Raw genomic sequence first — 18,990 nt, 5'->3', positions numbered from 1 at the left:
CCATCCAATTAAGGATGGTGGGTGGGCTCTCGAAGCTGGAGGGCCAATAGGATACCATGCAGGAAAGGGAGGGAGAGAGCACCTTTATCTTGAAGTGATCCTGGTGGTTGTCCCCTTCCCCGCCACCCCCCCCCCACCCCCCACCTCCCCCCAAATCTCCGATCTTCCATCAAGAAGGCGCCCCCGGGCATCTGCCATGTTCTTACATTGCAGACCAACTGGAAAATTCTAGTTGGCCTTAATCAATAGCCTTAATTGGTCTTTTAATAATTAACTTAAGCTCTTCTGCACTCAATATGGCCTTCCCGATTACGGCTTCAGGATGGTGCTAACAAACTAGCACGCCGGCCATTGGTGCAAAACTATGCACCCACCCGTCTCAGTTCCTGCACCCAAGGGCCTCCAAAAATCCTGCCCATTATCTCTCCGATTGCCTGTCCAATAGGAATTCCTGCCAATGCCTTTTAGAATGATTTTTGTTCCAATGCTCCAGAATTCTATGCGGTCTGTTTCATTGCTCAATATGTTTCTATTATATTTTGTATTACATTTTTTGTGCAGGTTTGTGAATGCCTTTTGGAAATCCAAACACACTACATCTACTTGTTCCCCTTTACCCACCCTGCTTGCTACATCCTCAAAGAATGCTAATAAATTTGTCAAACATAATTTCCCTTTCACAAAATCATGTTAATTCTACCCGATTGTATTATGACTTTCTAAATGTCTTGCCACTACTTCCTTAATAATGGATTCTCGCATTTTCCCAATGGCAGACATAGACTAACTGGCCTACAGTTTCCTACTTTCTGTCTCCCTCTTTTCTTGAACAGTGGTATTACATTTGCGGCCTACTAATCCACTGGGATCTTTCCAGAATTTAGAGAATTTCGGAAGATCACAACCAGTGCATCCACCATCTCTACAGCCACTTCCTTCAAGCCCCTGGGATGCAGGCCATCAAGTCCAGGAGACCTGTCAGCCTTTGGTTCTATTTGTTTTACTTATACGTTCTGTCCAGTGATAGTGATTGTTTTATGTTCCTCTGTCCCTTTTGCCCCCTGCTCTTCTATTCTTGTGTCTTCTGTTTTATGCTGGATTTTCAGGAGGCATTTTGCAAGATGCCACAAGATCTGTAAGAAATTTAAGACAATAAAGAAATTGTAGCAACATGTACAAAGATACTAGGACACAAAAGTAGATGGTGGGGTTAAACCTGTGTAGTTTAAACTGACATAATGTGGTATTTCCATGGGATATTTGCTGGGGATTCTCATTTTCTATTTATACAAATACAGCGATTGTAAACACAAAAGGTTACAGCCATTATGGTAGGCCCAAAAATTGGGACTTCAATTGTGATACTTAGCCACAGGTTAGAAGTGAGTGTTTCTGAACTCTGTCTCACTATTCCAGTAATGTAAGTGGATTGTGGATTGCTGTGAGTGTTAGACTATATTGACTCATCTAACACTCACAGCAACCCACAATCTGCTTGCATTACAGGGACAGTGAGACAGTTTAGTAAAATATCCCAGATGGAAAAGATTTTAGTTTTCCATCTGCAACTCCTTCCCTCCCCCTTTCTGCCACTCTGAGTTCCAAGCTGCAGGCTCCAGCAGTGATGCTATTGGATTTCTGCACATGCGCAGACCAGTGTGCATGCATGGGTGGGTGTCGGTGGCCATCTTGCATGGCCGTATTGCATTGGCAGGAGACATAGTGTCAAATAAGTTTGTTAATAAGTTTTTAACTCCAAGCTTTCAAGCATTTGTGAAATTTTAAATGCAAAATTTCTGAAATACATCACAGGTATCTTCTGCAGTCCTTGGACTTTGGCTGATCAATTACTATCATCAAAAGCACTGACCCTGAGTTGCATGTAGCTGCTGGTGTCTTTGCTGCAGATAGTGAAACATTATATCTGTTTCCAGATCCAGACACTGAAAGGATGGCTCACAACATCTAATCCCAGTTAGGGGTGCCATATCCTATAAAAATAGTTCATGGCAGTTTGATAGGCAAAACCAGTCAGACATCACTCAATGGTGGCTACACTGTTTTGCCAAAATTTCTATCCGCTTTTCTGTCAAAATTACAATGGATGAACTGAAGATCCTTTATGGAAATTCATCCTTTTGATATTCAGGTCAAATTACAAAGGGATGTAATTCTTAAACTCCTGGCTTATGCTATCATATAGGCAGTACGGGCACACTGCCGAAAAAAAGACATGCTTATAGAAATGGCCACACAATCAGAGACAATGGGTAGAATCTTCGGCTCTGAACTCTAAACTCAGTGGCAAGGGAATGGGAGTGATTACTGCTGTGGGAGGCAGGGTGGGGGGAGGTTGGTCTGACCACACGTGATCTTGCACTGGTTACCTCATTAAATATGCATCCATGCAGACCTCTCCATTTCTTGTGGTGGGATTGGGCAGGAAGTTGCCATCCCTGGTGTTACCTCATGGGCTCGAATGTCGGGGCTCCATATTTAAAGGGCATCTGGACTGCCATTCACTCGCTGCGGGTTAGGAGCTCCTGGTTACTCATCCAGGATATCCTAGTGAAAAAAACAATGTGCTGCCCTATGGTTTGGCAAGGCATCCCTGCAGACTCTCCTCCAGGCTGTTCAGGGAAGTTGGGGGTTGCTGTTTCCCTGGGATGGCAGCAGGAGGCCCTCTCATCTCATCACAGTGGCTGGTGCAGAGGTTGCAGCAAAGGTTAGTGCCTGTGGGGTCCGGTGCAGAGAGGCCCAGCAGTGTCGTAACAGGATGAATGATCTGCTGTGCTCTGCCAGGTTAAGTGCACCGTTTACTCAATGCAAACTGACCCTCTTATAAGGGCAGCAGGCAGTTGAAGTGCATGGGTGTACAGCAATGTCACATAGGAGTTTGGGTTACAGCGCCCACCAACAGATGCAACATCTGCACTGAATGTGTGCCAGCTGCTTCATGTTCTCAATCTTATAACAGTTGCAGGACAACCGGCTTGTTAATCACTTACTGGGGAGGGCTCAGCAGCTGCCATAGGAATGCATGTGTTGAACTGCTCATGCAGCCATTGGCATGACAATCAATCGTACTGTCTTTTAGCAGGAGAAGAATGCCCAGAGCAAGCGTGAGTCCTTCCAGACCAGAAGCAGAATTTCAGATATTTGACTGCTCACTCTATATGAGGAGTAGGCCACCGGGCCAATTAAAGAGGAATAGAACCATGCCTATGCTAAGGGCGAGATAGGATTCCCCCAGAAAGCCAGCGAGGATGCCTCTGATCTTCAGTTGTCAGCTGCAGCCACTGAGTGAAAGGTGTATTGAATTAAGAAGCCTGCTGAATAAATCACTAAATCTTTCTTTTCTCCATCCCAGGTTCCAGCAAGAAACAGGGGAGGACAGCAACCTGGACCAGCCACAATCCCACATCTAAGGAGGATGCCTTAGAATCCTCAGAGGATGCACCGTCACGGCATTCGCCTGCACCTTCCACCAGTGTAGATACATTCACCTCAGTCAATCCAATTTCTAGAGCAGGCTCAGGGTCACAATCTGGTGAGCACATGACTGGCACAGGTCCACAGCTAGCAGAGAGAGTGACAGCTGAAGTCTCTGATACTCAGAGGACCACTGGAAACCAGGCCCCTGCTGAGCTCCATGCAGATGGTGAGCCTCTGGATTTGGCCTTAACAGATCTGTTGGAGATGCAGAGATAGGTAGGGGAACATCAGGTAGAGATGCCAGAGGCCATGCGCAGATTGAACCAAAGGCTGGAGGAATCCATCCATATTCTGTCTGATGTCATAACTCTGGCATGTGAGTGCTTGGCTGTCTTCATGGAAAAGGCTGGCAGCCATCTTGGAGGCCCAGGTCCAGCAAAACATATAGTAGTTGCCCGATGTGCTCTTGGACCTGTACTCTGTCGCTCTAGGCATTGGTGCAGTGCAGCAGTGGTTAGGCGAGAGGAAGGTGGGCACCTTGATCTCTCTCCAAGTGCCCCTGGTGGAAGCATGTGCTCTCCTCAGTAGCTCTCCGTGGACGATGAACTAGCATCATCAGCCAGGTCTTCTGGGGGTATCCCTTGTCCCCAAGGAGCCAGCCCTGCAATTGCTGGGGTCCTTCAAAAACCTGTGGCACCTGGGAGTGGGTTAGAATGTAGGCGTTGTGAGATCTAGATGGGAACCAAGCACAAACATGCAGGATGCATCTTCTGTGATCACATATAAACTGCACATTCAAAGTGTAGAATGCTTTTCTTTTGATGAATGTGACTGGATGTTTCCAGGGAGCTCTCAAGGCCACTTGTGTGTAGTCAATAGCGCCCTACACTTGTGGGAAACTTGAGATATTTCAAATACCAGAGTTCTTGCAGCCTGGCTTTCAGAATCCGGGTGGAATTGGACAAACTGGTGCGCTCTCCTGAACAGAGCATATGTCACCTCCCAGCTGTGCTAGTGTGTCACTGACTGGGAGATGTCACCCAGGTCCCCAGAGAGCACTGGAAGATTCCACTGGCAAAGAAGCTTAAGGTGGCGGTGACCTTTAATGCCACTGGCATGGGATTGCCTCCAAATCCTCCATGCTGTGGCACCAGCTTGTCGTGGAAAAGCTGGGAGATGTGAGCAGCCAGATTCTAGGACATCAGAAGGTGGCTCATTGTCTTTCGCACATTTGCAGATAACTGCACTGCCTGCCATACAAGCATAGCCATGTCAATGTTCTCCATTGCAGTGGATCCACTGCCTCTTGCTGCTCAGACCCTTTCTCCACTTGGCCCTGTGATGGGCCTTCCTTCTCTTCATCTGGATGAGAGCCAGCACAAAGGTAGGATTGCCTGGAGCCTGCATCACTGGTGCTTCAGTGGATCTATGAACGCATTGAAGTAATAAATTTAGTGAGCTTATCTTTTACAGGTTTCATTCCATCTCAAAGCATGCAAGCCAGTGCTAAACCCTTCACCTGGCCTCTGTCTAGACATGGCAGGATATCCTGGAGGGCCAGAGATGAGTGTTCCTCCTGTTCATACATGATGGCAGATGGAGAGAGTGATCTTTGACTGGGGTGATGAGAGCCATGAGTGAGAAGGCTCCCTTTGACACTATGCAGCTTGCCTCCACTACATTTGAGACTCTATGCAGAGATCATTGCCTTCACATCATAGAAAGACTAACCACATAAGCTCTTGTCAGACATGACCATTCATCAGGAGGATGGGTGCTTGGAATCGCGGATGTCCCTTGGAAACATCCACCTCTTTCTCTTCCTTCATTCCTGCCTCTGACAACAGCAGATGGCAAATGGCACAGAATAAATGCAGCTCTAGGCCTTGCTGGGATCTCAATGTTATGAGATCCTTGAGAACAAACCTGCTGCTGTGTGGGCTTCAGCATAGAGAGGAGAACTCAACTGAGCATTGTTCTCACCCATCTGCCTCATAATTATTAGGGTGTCCCTTTAATCAGCCACTTGTGCTGGCGTTGAACCCCATTCACCACAGAAGACCTCCTTCCACTTTGAGGTATCGCCTTTACCAACTAAAACTGTGTTCTCCAGAACAGAGTAGATAAATGGTGCATCGCACCTTTTAAAATTGCTCTCCCAAAGTTACTCTTACTCCTGTCACCCACCAACCTCCCCGCATCACCCTTAACCCAGCTGATATCACCATTTCTCTCCCCTCTGTCACCTTTGAACCTCCCCCAGTTACCTTGGTCCCATTACCATATACCTCCACATGCCTTCCCTCCCCTCTGAGCGACACCTGTTACCAGCCCTGTGCCCACCCTGACCTGACCCGTCCCATTATCTGAGCCACCTGTGTGGTCCACCTCCGTGACCTCCCCATGAAACTTTAACTTATCAAACAATGACTTTGGACCTGCCACCCTACCGCATCCCATCCCCCCTATGACTGTTCCCTCCTTGACCCAATGTCGTAAGTTCAACCCCCAGGAGCCCATCTTCGACAATACCAACCCCACCTTCTAGGAAACGCTCTTCCCCGAGCCTTCCCCAGGCTGACTCACTGCCTTCCCCGGACACTGTTATCAGCAAACCCCGCCCCCCCCCAATCCTCACCCCTTCTCCGAACAGTCTCCCCCACTTCCATTCTTCATCTGTCTCTTCTGTCCAACTGTTGCTTCAGAGCTGAAGAAAAGTCATTCGGACTCAAAACATTAACTCAGTTTCTCTTTCCGCAGGTGCTGCCAGACCTGCTGAAATTTTCCAACATTTGCTGCTTTTATTTCAGATTTCCAGCATTGTGAAGATGGATTTTTAAAAAAACATTTTTGGGAATATAATGGTATTTGTAAAGAAGGCTGTGCGTGTGTGTGTAATTAACCTTGGGGGAAGGTCATTAAAGATAGCTTGACTGTGGGAGCAGAGAGCTGAAATGTAAAGGTGCTACATGCATGCATTTGTAATGAGAGGTGATGGTGAAGTTGGATGTACGAATAAATCGACTGGGTTTTAAAATTTGCATTAGTGATAGGTAAGGACTTGACTTTTCAGCTTTTAAATTTCAAAGGGAATTTAGAAGTGACAAGAGTTTTTTACAACTTACAAAGGTTTCATATGTAAACAAGGGAAGGTTATTAAATTTTATTTTACCCGAAAGTGAAGGCAATAGGAAGATATGAATGATTTTTATATTTTGGGAAAATTGAGTTCAAAGAGGTGCTTAGAACAATGGAGTCAAAAATCAAAGGGGGAAAGGATATTTAAGGAAAGATGTTTAGTTGAGTTGTGTTGGCTGTGTGGAGATGTCCTGAGACCAGCTCTGCGCTGAGAAGAGTTGTGAATTTGAAGCAGCCATCCAGTTTTAAGCCAGAAAAGTCTTTGTTTTCAGAAAGCAGTTTGTTCCTGAACTTTCTTTGGTTTTACAGCAGAGTGGAAGAGAGTGAAATGTCATGTGGTATACTTTATTAAAGTAGAAGCAGTTTTTGCCTTAGGTAATATTACTGGGTTTTTATGGTTAAAATCTATAAGGAAGCTATTGCAAAATAGTTTAATGGTGTGTTCTGACCAAATGGGATTTATTGGGGAATGTTTTGTAAGGCTGTTTTAATTGTGTAATTTTAATCTCGTGTGTTTAAGTTTTTTTTTATTCTTCTTGTTAATCTTATAATTTTAAAACCCTAAAAGCATTACTGGGATTCTATGCCTCTGGGTCAGTGGTTTTCCCCTCATTTTCAAAATGCAAAAAAAAGTTATGATCAGTAAGATAAGGGATCTGGGATTTGGCTTGCTCAGCAAATAACATCGGCTGTAATCATAACAGCATCTGCAGTATTTTGTTTTTATTTTAGGGGTATGATGTATTAGGTGGGTGTTCAGAGAGTGGCAGTAGGACCATTGCTGTTTCTAATTTAAATCAGTTACTTGAATTTAAAGACTTATTGCATAGTAGCTATATTTGAAGATGATATCAAACTAGAAAGTGCAGAGGAATTGGAGGAGGAAGCTCAGAAATTATGGAATGAATCAGATTCCATACTTTAGCAAGCAGAACAGTGGCAAATAACATTTAATGCAGACAAGTGTAAAGTATTGCAGATAGGGAAAAATATTGACACAAATACCCTATCAACAGTGTTGAAATAGCCAAGGAGGAAGATAAAACAGAACCAGGAGTTAGTAGATTTGATACTCAACATGCTGAACCAATGCAAAGCAGCAATGAACCAATTCATAGAGAGTTATGTTTTATAGTTAGGACAATAAAATGCAAATATGTGGTACTTTAAATTGAATTGCAGAAGTAGGACAAGGGAATACTGATTCAATTAATAAAAGATAGGCTTAATACAAGATAGGACTGATGTCAGGAAGCTCTTCACACAAAGAGAGATCATGAATAGGAAGAATCCAGGAAGAATCCTGGAGTGACAGGTATGTAATCTTTTAAGAACAGCTATATGCTGAAATGGAAGGGCTCTAGGATCTATTTGGATGGATAAATTAAAATGGCCTGATTGCCCACCCTGCTCTATAATTATCTTGTGATCGCCTGATGCTTAAGATTCTTCTGATCACTGCCTTCCTTTGTGAATCTTTTCATTTTGAAATATTATAAAAATGACTTATATTTACATAACGTAGAAACACATCTCATAGTGCTCCACAGAGGTATAATTGAACAATGGATGCTGAGCAGAAAAAGAGATGTATTCAGAAGGGAAAAAGATGGGTTTTCAAGGGAGGGCGGGGGTCTTGAAGGAGGGGAGGCAAACTGAGAGGCAGACAGGTTTAAGAAGGGAACTCCAACTGTGGTACGAGGTGGCTGAAAGCACAGCATCAATGGCCAGCCTAAGGGGTGGGGAAGGCAGCAGAGTTCAGAGGGTTATGATCCCATGGAGACCAACAAACAAAAAGAACCAAACTTACCTAATGACCCCAATGAAACATACCAAATGACAAGATTTCACTTCTATAACTTATACTTTAACAATTAATCCAAAATCAACATAAACAGAAATTAACAGGGAATTTGTAGTCAATATAAACTATCAATTACTTATTAAATAATGGACACAAGAAAGATGAATCCCACAGTTTTCTCAGGTAGTCCATTCAGCATCTATGGCAAAAATTTCAGCTACAAAGTCCTTCAAAATTCTGTCTTCCTCAGGCCAGGATTTTATGGCCCCTCCCTCCCAGTGGGATATTATGGTCCCACCAAACTGAATGGAGATTTAAATGGCTCACTGCATCCATTGGGGGAGACACGCTGTGGCGGGACTGTAATATCCTAGCTCAGGTGGCATTCCAGTCCTTTTATTTTGAGGCTCTGGTCACAAAGTCCCATCCAACAGCAGCTTTATTCAACCCATGTTCCATGAGCACAATTTCCACCAAAAGGCATACTTTCCAGGTCCCTCTCAGCTTTGCTCATGGATGCAGCCTATTGGATTATCTTTGTGCCACAACTTTCTTCTCCTCATAGCCTGCCTGCTCTGAACTGCACTGCCCAGATAATTTCATAATTCTGTCTTTTTTCCTGGTTTCAACTAGCTTTCATTCCCTAGCAACCTAAAGTCACAGTCAAGTTTCCAGAAACTTGAAATTTTACTTTTTCTTTCAGTCAGAGACTATCTTAAAAAAAACAAGCTTTGCAACCAGAGTTAGTGCACCCAACAAAACATTTGACAAGACATCTGTGCGACAGCTCCCACATGCTTTCCCACTGATCTGGCCAATCACAGATTTAATCACAAGGATTAGAGGAAAAAAGATATGGGGAGAATGGCTGTAGGGCTATAGGAAATTACAGAGATAAAGGGAGATGAGAACATGAGGAATTTAAACATATTGTTCTCTTAAAAAAAACAGAAAATGCTGGAAATGCCCAGCAGGTCAGGCAACATTTGTGGAGAGAAAAACAAAGTTAATGTTTCAGGTCATGTTCTTTCGTCAGAACTAGTTAAAGTTATAAATGTAATAGAATATATTTTAAGGAGGTGGACTGCGAGAGTGGAAAGAAACAAAAAGGAAGATCTGTAGTCATGTGGAAGACAGGAGACATTAAATGACAAGAGGTGGTGTAGAGCCAAAGGGATCATACTGGCACAAGTAAAGAAATAAAAGATGAGTCCAGGGGAGTGTGAATGGCTGAATAATGAATGGCAACAATCCAAAGGCAAAAGCCAGAAAAACAAGATTAAGGCCAACACGTGTAAAGAAAAGGAAACAAAATGGGTTAGCAGAGATTATGGTCTGCAATTGTTGAACTCAATGTTGAGACCAGAAGGCTGTAAAGTGCCTAACTGAAACAAGAGGTGCAGCTCCTTGAACTCGCTTTGAATTTCACTGGAACACTTCAGTTTTCTGAGGAAGGAAGTATCAGTGTGAGAACAAGGTGGAGAATTAAAGTGACAGGCCGTGGGAATCTCAGAGTCATACTGGCAGACTGAATGGAGGTGTTCCACACAAAGCGGTCACCCAATCTGCATTTGGTCTCCTCAATGTAGAGGACATTGTATTGTGAGTAGTGAATACAGTATACCAAATTGAAAGAAGTACCCGTAATTTGCTGCTTCACTTGCAAGGAGTGTTTGGGGTCTTGGATGATGAGGAGAGAGGAGGTATAAGGGCAAGTGTTACATCTCCAGTGCTTGCATGGAAAGGTGACATGCGAAGGTGATGGGGTATTGGGGTTGATTGAGGTGTGGACCAGGGTGTCATGGAACGAACGGTCCCTACGGAATGTTGAAAGGGGAAGGGAGGCGAAGATGTCTTTGGTGGTGCAAATGGTGGAGGATGAAGTGTTCAATATGGCGGCTGGTGGGGTAGAAGGTAAGGACAAGGGGAGTCCTGTCATGGTTCTGGGAGAGAGGGGAAAGGGTAAAAGCAGAAATGCGGGAAAAGAGTCAGACGTAATCAAGGGCTCTGTCAACCATGGTTGGTTAAGGGTTCCTCAGTTAACGAAAAAGGAAGACATACCAAGAGCACTGGTGTGGAATGTTGCAATCAGAGGATGGAGATGGAAACACTGGGAGAATGAAATGGAATTCTTATGAAGTTCAGGGTGTGAGGAAATGTAGCCGAGGTAGCTATGGGAGTCGGTGGATTTATAATGAATATTTGTTGACAGCCTATCCCCAGAAATGGAGACAGAGAAGTCAAGGAAAAGTCAAAAAGTGTCAGAGATGGATTGGGTGAAGGTGAGAGAAGCCAGGAATTTGGAAGCAAAGTTGATGAAGTTTCCCAATTCAGGGTCAGGTTTTTCCAGCATTTTCTGTTTTTATTTCAGATTTCCAGCATTTGAAGTATTTTGCTCATGGTTAACTGTTCTCTTTAGGCTGTGTTGTTGCAGATTTTACTCCGTATTTACAGGCAATTAACAGGCTGCTAACACACAGGACCATTAACAAAAGAGTAACATATCGATCAGAATTCATTTTCAATAAAGAGTTTCAGTATTCGCCAGTCAGCACTAATTCATGACATTAATTAAATGATTTAGCAGTTAGGTTTAATAATATCAAAGGCATATAAAGGAACAAGATATGCATTAAGAAACAGACATGTTTCCCCCAAAGAGCCATTTATATTGATACATGTAATACATTTTCCAAGCGGGATACAAAAGAGAAAACTGTCACAACCATTGCTATATCATTATTGAGTTCATAACATTGTGGTATTAGGGTGTTCAGGACTGAAAAGGTTAATGTGGGACTGGGGAAACTGTACCACCCACATGATGATGTAAAGGGAATCACATGATTAGTAGTAGTCTGCAGGTAGCCTGAATGGAGGTAGCTCATGACTTGGACTGAAGAAGCCTAGTGCCTTGTATATCTGTACCTAGTTATGTTCTACAATAAATAGTTACTGTTCAGATCTTATGCCTCTGAACTTCTTCCTAAGATAACCACAATAACACACAACATAACGGAAGCAGATGAGGGACTGCAAAATCTCTGATAATTAAAATGGATAAACCTGAAAAGCTCCATAACAGAGGTGGAGGCTGAGAGGCAGAGAAGAAATCAACTGTGCAGCTCAAGAAGGACTCCACCATAGCACATGGATGTCCGTTGAAAATCCCGATCAAACACCAGAGTCAAAGAACCTAGCGACGATCAAAGAAGGCTGAGCAAACTTTTAAAAAGGCTTCAATAAGCTTCTAAACAAGGTGCAGTAACCAGGCAGCACTGGGAGACAGTTCATTTTTAAGTGCATGGCTTGAAACAAGCTGTAACCTGGGTCCAGAATTGGCGCTATAACATGTGGTGATCACGTGGTGTATAAAAAAGAAGAAAAATTAGTTACTAAATTTGATCCTCCAGTGACAGCAAAGTAACTAACTGGCTATAATAATCATTTTAATGATTTTTCCTGAGATTCGGAGAAGATTTGAAACAGCTCAGTAACCGCGATGGGTATCTGAGAAACCCTGATCAGCACGGGAAAACTCAATTACTGCAGCACCATTTAAAAAAATTAAGGCAAGCCTCTCCTAGGCCGGAAACAGCTATGGATTTAAAATTTACTTTGCCAGGCTAATTTGGACAGATGGAAGGGACTGACCAGACATAGAATTGGGCATGAGGAAGGGATTTTTAAGATACAGAATTGCATCAGGATTAAATAATAAATCAGAGGCTGAGCAAATTAATACATTGTTGAATTCAACTGGTGCAATTGCTGACAATGTGAGAGCCAGGTAAGGCATTGATGAATCATCTGACAAATTTGAAGAGATCATCAAATCCTTTGATGATTAAGAACATTAGAACATAAGGAAAAGGAACAGGAGTAGACCATTTGGCCCCTCGAGTCTGCTCCACCATTCAATAAGATCACGGCTGATCTTGTGTTTCAGTTTGCACGTTCCCATGAACCCCAATAACCTTTGATTCCCTTGCCTAACAAGAATCTATCTACCTCTGCCTTAAAAATATTCAATGACCCCCGCCTCCACCACGTTCTGAGGCAGAGAATCCAAAAGTCGCACAACCCTCTGAAAGAAAAAATTTCTTCTCATCTAAAAGGGCAACCCCTAATTTTAAAACAGTGCCTCCTAGTTCTGGACTCACCCACAAGAGGAAACAGCCTTTCAACGTCCATCTTGTCAAGCCTTTTCAGGATCTCGTATACTTCAATCTTAAATACTTTAGCTTAAGGAGTAACAAAATTTTGGAAAGAGCAAAGTTTAATAGAAGGGTCCAAAAGCCTGGAGAACCCATGGATACCTTCAACAATGATTCGTATCAGTTGGCTTAAGGCTATGAATATGGGCCTGAACTGTACCTTTGGTGGGTGCGTGTGATTGGTGGGCCGAGGAGCGGCTGGGAAATGGGCCCCCAACCTCGATTGGCCTCTGACTGCGATTTCACGCTGGCTGGCCAATTAATGGTCAGCCAGCGTGAAACATGCACTGAAATATTAGCGCTGCTAGGGTGGGAGAGTGGGAGAGGGAAGAATGCAAACAATGACGTTTCCGTGGGTGCAGGTGAGCACCGTGAAAAAGCTCCCTGAAGGCAGACAGTTGCCTCAGGGAGCTGCAGACTCGAAAATGCTCAAATAAAGGTTAAAAAAGCTGCAAAAAAAAAAATCCATGCATCGCAATCAATCACCTGAAAATATAACTGATAAAAACTCTGTCCAGATATTTATTTTTATTTTATTTCATAACGGAAGTTTAATTCCACCCTTGGATGAGGATTGATGAAAAATGCAAAGGCCACCTGGCTGATTCACCCATCCGCCAACCGTAGGGTTGGACGGGCCACGAAAAATTGGAGACAATTGCACTGATGGGCTTAATTGCCCTCTTAATTGTTAGCGGGTGCGCTTCTGACTTGCATGCATCCGCCAAGTAAAATATCACTCGAGTGCGCAGTGACATCGGGACACTTGCCCGACATCCTCTCACGCAATTTTACTTCCAGTTGGGTCAGACGTGCGCCCGTCCGTTGGACATAAAATTCAGCCCCATGATGATCTTAAGTCTGAGCTGACAATGAGAACGCATCGTATTTGGCATAATTGATGTCCTTTCTGATTTGATTCAATCCAAAGAAGATTTAACTTTTGAGCAGGCAATAGAGATTGTCAGACAATCTGAGGCCCATCAGCGAGATAAAGCATGGTACAGAATGCTCCCAATGACGGTACAGCTCATTAAACAACAAAATGCTAATGACACTCCAGGGCAAAGAAAACCATATGCAATTAAAACTCAAGATGGTGGTAAACTGTGCCAGTGACATGGCACTAAAATGCCTCACAGGTACAAACAGTGTCAGCAAGCATGGCAGAGTGCATCCACTGTAAAAGACTGGGACACTTTCAGAAAATGTGCAGATCAAAAACCTCCAAACATCGAGGATCACCAGTGAATCTTCGCACAAAAAGCCACGAACAAAATAGAAGAGTTACAGCAAAATGAAGAACAACAATGTTTCCTAGCTGAGATTAAAGGTCCCAGTGTGCCTTTTAGAATGTTGGCATATGTGTCAATGGTCACATTACTCATTTTAAATTAGACACAGGAGCAAGTGTGACAGTCCTGTCTGTTAGAGATCAGCTAGCTAACCTCTGACTGCAGACATTATATAGCCTGGGAGCGATCAGAGTACCAGTTACAGGCATGCTTCTAGAACTGCTCCATTATGGGAACCAGCAGATACTGGAGACGATATATGTGATTCGTAATCAGGAATTTTCGCTCCTGAGCTGAGATGCCTCTGTTCCCCTCAACCTCATCAAAACAGCAGAAAATGTCAAGGACTAGACAGTCATTGAGTATGCCAAATTGGAGACTCTCAAATTGTCCAACAGCACTGATGACCTTGACTGGGACTTCAGTGTAGAATTTTTGACACTCATTGCTGAGGCAGATAATCCAGCTCCTTTCCAAACAGATGAAGGTAACCTTCTTCAGCCTGCAGAGGAAATGGATCAGCTGGATGAATGAGCAGCTGAGTGCAGCCATGGCTCTTCACTGCTCGGTGAATTGTCAGAGATCATCAAAGTTGAATGCCAGGTGCGAGGAGTTGCTGGAACACCCTGCATTCATCTGTCAATATTGACCCCTTATTAAGTATATCCACACACATTCATCCGCCAGCACTGGTGGCCCAGGGTGTCAAAATAACCAAAAGGTTTCAGAACTAGAAACAAAATGAATCAGATGAGGTCTACCTCCTCTATGTTAGGGGATACTGACCTTCCTACCACATCGGGGTTGCTGTGATTGGAAGGATAGCAAGGCATTAATCAAATGCCTTCCTCACCTCAGGAGACCACAATCCAGGATTTCCCAAAACTTCAGGAACCAGGGGCTACACAGACTCATTGCTTTAAAGGCAAAGTATGGTGGAAAAAATTGTTAAAAAGAACCAGCGTTAATTCAGTGAACAAGGAGAGTAACATAGTCAACATAAAGAAAGGATAAGCCCATGACATCCAACCATGAAAGGGAAGCTATTGATGGGGAAAAGTACAACAGCAAGGAGAGGAAGAAAATGATCAAGTGTTGAACCTCAAACAAACATCAAATACTAAAACTTCTACTTAAGAACAGCCAAGTCAGAACAAAGAAATCCAACTTGAAACCACCCATCCTCCAAAAGAACACGATCAGGGAAAGTAGTGAAACCTACAGACTGTTTAAACCTGTGAAGTCAGAGACTTGGGAAGAGAAGGAATAGCATGTAAATGTAAATATGTTTGGATAAAGGCTTGGAGGGATGTGTAGTCTTAGGGTGTTCAGGACTGAAAGGATTACTGTGGGACTGGGGAAACCATACCACACCCATGGTGATGTAAAGGGAGTCATATGACTATTAATAGTCTGGTAGTCATCAGAATGGAGATGTGGTTTGGACTGAAGAAGCCTTGTATATCTGTGCGTAGTTATGTTCTACAATAAATAGTTAGTGTTCAGGCTCTATGGCTGGAATCTTCCAGTGCCCCCCATGGCAGGTTCCCCCCACAAAGAGGCCAGCGAGCCATTGAAATCTCTGTTCACATCTACAGGACCAGAAGATCCACCAATGTGAGGGGCTGGAAAATTCCTGCCTATGCCTCTGGACCTCTTCTTTAGATAACCACAACAACATGCAATACAGACTACTCAGTAAATGATAACTCAGACACAAGTGTAGTCTCTCTTTGGGTGATGGGAATTCTAATTTGTGTTTGTGTTAAATTGGGATTTGTGTGTGTGTTAGAATTGCAGCTATTTTTTCTTAGTGCATTGGCAAAGTCACGATGTACCATTGATTAATGATATTAGCAGAAATTTAGGCAGCTAAATTGAAATTTCTAACCAAACGTCTTACTAAATTCCAATGCTAATTGGATCATGTAGACCTAGATCTCTAATAATGGCACAGCAGTAGATCATTTGAGAAGTAATTATGAGAAGTAATTCATTTCTTGTCCCCATAATTTCTCTCAAGTTGTCTAAGGTAAAGAAATGAGCAAAAAAAAATGTGTCGTGGAGAAATTGCAAGATTCTCATTTGAGAAGCTCCCAAATGTTTCTTTTAAATCACAATTAGAAACGGAATGCTATAAGAGATACACTCATAATCCTGCTTGAGGAAGCCTTATCTTGACAACAATACAGCATGTAGGTAGAAGACAATGGGCTGGATTTTTGTGGGGGCAGGAAGACTCAATGGAGGGGTGGTGAGGACCCTATCCTAGGATCCCTGACCCAAATGCAGGGGTTTCCAATTTCCAGGAGTGCCTTTTAAAAGTGTGGGCTGCTTCAGGTTGCAAGCCTGCAACCTGCACTCCTGGCCTGGCTGGGTCTAATGTGGGGATAGGCAAGTCCTAGCCCTCCACAATTTTCATGGAATTGGGCCAGTTTTTCAAAGAGTTGTGCTTCAGAGGTGTCGTGAACCATAGTGTACGCAAAGGAACCTTTTGAAAGGTAAATTCAAAAGGTCCTCCTCATTACCTCCATGCCAAGGTATGCCTCCTTATCCACTTGTGGTCCCTAATGCCTCTATGCCAAGGTATGTCCCCATTCAACCCCTATGGTCCCTCATGCTCCCTATTCCAAGCTATGGCACTTCCATACCCATTCAGCTACTCGACACTATATAGAACCAATGAACCCTATAGTGGTAATAGGATGTGTAAATAAAATCTTTTAAAAAGTCATTCATTGATAACTTCCCATTTTCTTTTAAAAAACTCCTTTTTACTAGAGGTCAATAAATATGTAAATCATTCAGACTTTTAAAAGTATCAGTAGCTGAAACTGCAAGCACTTGAAACCACTTTATCTTGTGTAAATAAATATTATGTAATTGACAGAAGAAATCAGGGAACTGGGACTATTAATCAAGTAATATTTTCCCTGGGGCCTGGATGTTTCAGTACTCTAATGGGTTTGTGGGCCCTCAACCTAGCATTATTATGTATTCTTGGTTGAGAGCCCAGACATCCATTAGAGTGCTGAAGCACCTGAGACCCAGGGAAAACATTGCTTAATTGACAACTCTGGCTCTTGGATGTATCAGGTGGAATCTTGTGCTGTTCCCTGGGGCATGAAGCAAGGTGAGTGAGGGAACTTTATTGCATGGGATACCAAAAATAAGCTTCCTAATGGCAGGATGAAACTAAGGTATTAAGTTCTCAGAAGTTTGAAGGCAGGTTAAGCTTCCGAACAGCAAATGTTTGGAAGCCTTTTAGCATGCATCTACATGTCATGCATGTTCATTAAAAGGCAATCTCACCAGAATCAAGTACACCTTTCAAATTAAGTTATCTTCAAGTGCAAAATATGTGCCTTCAGATCCATGATTGCAATTAAGCAGTGTGAACCAGTCAATGTAATGTACTTACTGGGGTTGGAATGAATATCTGCTGATTTTTCTTCTTTGGGGAGCTTTGTTCCATGACAGGTGATGGTTGAGATCTGGTGGCAGCAGTCAAAAGTCAACGGACAGGGATGTCTAAGGCAGGGAGGGAGAGAGGTGGGGGGAGGGAGGGAGGCTGCAGTGTAATTGACATGGGGCAGGGCTGTCTGAGACAGAAAGTGAGGGAGGGAGTGAGGCTGCAGTCTAAGGGCATGGGACAGGAGGTAGGTGGGAGGGAGGCTGTCCAAGGCAGGGAGAGAGGGAAGCAACGAGGGAAGGCAAGGGTGCAGGGACGTGCAGAGGATGGAAGTGCCTAGCATCATGGGTGTGGCCATTATGTAGCAGGGAGTTTTCTGGGCAGGGCTGGTCAATAGATAGTCCTAAAGGGTGGGGTCAGTGCTGTCATCGTGGGGTCCTGGGGGTTAAACTGAGGGTACCAGGAAGCAGAACGAACAGTCACATTGAGAGGGAGGAGTGGAATGCGATAGGGTGGCAGGTCTAGGATCATGGTCGGGTTTTGGATGGTCTCATGGGGCGGTGGGGGGGAGGTTTACAGAAACAAACAGAACTGGTGGCATGAATAAAGGGAGCGGTTGCAGTCATTGTGCGCATGGGGACCGTTACAGGTGTAGGCACAGGGAGGAGAGAAGGCATGTAGAGGGTGAAGGTTATAAGGTCAAGGATAAGAGGCAGAAGTTGAAGGGCAATGGAGTGAAGGGAAATGGTTATATTCGGTGGGTCGGGCTGGTGGGTGATGGGGGAGGGCAGATGGTGGAGGGGGTCTTTTGGAAATGCAGTTGCTCTGAAAGTGTGAACCATCAAAGTGGGAAGAGGGTTGTTTTGGGTGGGTGGAATTAACGGTGAGCACAACTTGCTGACTAAAGGGACACCCTAATAATCATGAGTTAAATGGATGAGAGCCCTGGTCAAGTAAGTTCTCATCTTTATGGTCACTCTCTAAACACAGTAGCATTGCTGCCTGACTCATGGGTCACATTCAACTGAGATTCCAACAAGGTTGGGAGAAGGAGGAGAGGCTTTGCTACCTGCTGGGTTGCCAGCTGCATTCCAAGCCCCCAACTTTACAAATGATGCCCAATGTTTAAACTTACACATGTCAGGGATGCCACTACTGTTGACGTGACACAATAACTTGTGTATTCATAAGAGCACTTCATCCTAAACTGATTGGGAAAAAATTGTGATGCCTTTAAGTGCATGCAACCATTGCAGCAACTGGCAGCATAATGAAAATACAACATACGTGAATAAAGTGCAATTAAACATATATTTACAAGTGTATTTCATATGTACAGTGAATAGGCACCTATGCCACATTTGTTTAGTTATACTTTCTTAATCTTTGTCTTATCACTACACCTAGGTGCAGCCCCAACATCCACAGCTGATGCGGAGGCAACCTGCTGACTGCTAGATGTTAGTGATCGTCCTTTGGTGGTCTGAGGCCTAGAGGACTCTGGCCTGCTGAGGGTTTCTTGAACAGGTGCAGGTGCAACCTCCTTGTCCTGACCTGAAGTTGATGAGGTCACTGGCAGAAGGGAGGTGGAGTGGCAGGGCACCCTTAGACTGTCCTGGACTGGAGCCCCTGGGGTGCCTTAATGGTGCTCCTCCTTCCTGTCGTTGCATAATGGCACCTCCCTGACTC

The 18,990-nt window shown here is 43.8% G+C and overlaps 1 long non-coding RNA gene across 1 annotated transcript in view; it reads right to left on the bottom strand.

The window, feature by feature from the left end:
• Positions 1 to 633: 633 nt before the first annotated feature.
• Positions 634 to 18,990, bottom strand: part of LOC121282640 — a 74,319-nt gene continuing 55,962 nt past the window's right edge. The window contains exon 5 of the long non-coding RNA XR_005944088.1: positions 634 to 1,133. This is a non-coding gene — a long non-coding RNA (uncharacterized LOC121282640). The remainder of the gene's footprint in view (positions 1,134 to 18,990) is intronic.

The sequence above is a fragment of the Carcharodon carcharias genome, chromosome 9 (assembly GCF_017639515.1).
Source record: "Carcharodon carcharias isolate sCarCar2 chromosome 9, sCarCar2.pri, whole genome shotgun sequence".
Classification (NCBI taxonomy): Eukaryota; Metazoa; Chordata; class Chondrichthyes; order Lamniformes; family Lamnidae; genus Carcharodon; species Carcharodon carcharias.
The sequence above is the reverse complement of the archived record's forward strand: the minus strand, read 5'-3'. Positions and strand labels throughout refer to the sequence as shown.